The following is a 1525-nucleotide window of genomic DNA, read 5'->3' on the forward strand; positions in this document are numbered from 1 at the left end:
ATATATATAAACTAAAATAGGAAATCAGTGGTACTAAAATAACACTTCACTGCAATATTCCATTAAAATATAGATAGATAGATATATAGATAGATTAACCTTGCAGAAAAAGCAGCAGCCAATCAACATTGTTAATCTAGAAATCTAGAAATGTTGCCTTAACAACTTAAAGTACTAAAACTACTAAAAGTAAAGCTGAAATAAAAATAAAGCAAAATTAATATTTAAAAAACAAAACCTAATAAAACTGAAAAGAAAGAGAACCGAAAATATAAAAATAAAAGCTAACTAAAAATATTAATAAATATTATAATACTATGTAATTATATACTTACATACATACATAAATAATTCTTTTTTTCCCCCTTTTTTTTTTTTGCAAATAGGATTTAAAAACAACTTTAATTTTGATTTATTTATTTTCTTTTACATTTCAAATTTGCACATTTGTAAAAATTCCATTTCCAGATATTGCCATTATTTCCAGATTTAGCATCATAGTTTATTTGTGTTGATTTGTGGGGTGAAATATAACCCATACATTTTTGTCTAATGAAAGAAGCTTCTCTGTCATGTTACTACTTGAGAAAATGTTCAGAAAGCTTTGCTCCTTTACGCCTCTCCTTTCTGGTCTTTTCTCCCTCCCTCCCTCCCTCCCGTCATATATTTAGTAACTGTGTGTGGTGGGCGGTGCAGGATGCGTGGGCATGTGGTGGTGGTGGTGGTGGTGTGTGTGTGTGTGTGTGTGCGTGTGCGTGTGCGTGAGCCGTGATCTCAGCATATGCTGCCACCTCCACGGCTGTGTCAGTGCCTTTCCTCCCATCCACATCATTCACTGGTAGCTGCAGCCTTTCATATTCAGGTTTCGTGCTCTAGTCATTTTGTGTCGCTGCTATATGCCCCGCTCAGGTTTGTGGTGTCAGGCGGTTGCTCTGGGCTGGACGAGTGCTCTTTGGCAGTCATCCGTCCATGAAGAGCCCCGTCTGACAGTGTCATTTTAGCCTGTGGTAACAAGGACACAAAGGCCATTGAGCCAGAAACCGGAAACAGGAGTGTGGGAAATCGGGCAGGAGATGATGTCACTCGGTTTGCAACTTTGAGACTTTGGGAGTAATAGTCATTTATACCGCAAGTGGTTATTAGTATTATTATTAGTGCTCTTTACTAAGGCGTCACTGTTTCTGTTGCTCATATTTATAGATTTGAGCAAAGCCATAACCCTCGGTGTTTAACTTCAGCACAGCTCGTCCTACGCTGTGTGTGCTACAGACATGAATGAGATTTAAAAACAAGCCGCTTGTTGAGGAGAGTTGTGCTGTTACTTTTCTGAGGGATCAGACTGAAGATGCAAAACCATTCAAAAGCCTGGGGTCATTTTTTATTTGAAGGAAAGAAAGAAATTAATACTTTTATTCAGCAAGGATGCATTCAATTGATCAAAAGTGAAAGTAAAGACATTTATAATGTTGCAAAAGATTTCTATTTCAAATAAATGCACAAATAATCCTATATATATATATATATA

General features: G+C 36.5%; 1 protein-coding gene across 1 annotated transcript in view; it reads left to right on the forward strand.

The window, feature by feature from the left end:
• The first annotated feature begins 514 nt into the window (after positions 1 to 514).
• The window catches only part of LOC107715440 (PH domain leucine-rich repeat-containing protein phosphatase 2-like), a 25949-nt gene continuing 24938 nt past the window's right edge, over positions 515 to 1525 (forward strand). Inside the window, exon 1 of the mRNA XM_016521583.1 lies at positions 515 to 518. The gene's annotated coding sequence lies outside the window, so the exon portion shown is untranslated. The remainder of the gene's footprint in view (positions 519 to 1525) is intronic.

This window comes from Sinocyclocheilus rhinocerous, unplaced genomic scaffold (genome assembly GCF_001515625.1).
Source record: "Sinocyclocheilus rhinocerous isolate Xijiao unplaced genomic scaffold, SAMN03320098_v1.1 scaffold539, whole genome shotgun sequence".
In the NCBI taxonomy this organism is placed as follows: domain Eukaryota; kingdom Metazoa; phylum Chordata; class Actinopteri; order Cypriniformes; family Cyprinidae; genus Sinocyclocheilus; species Sinocyclocheilus rhinocerous.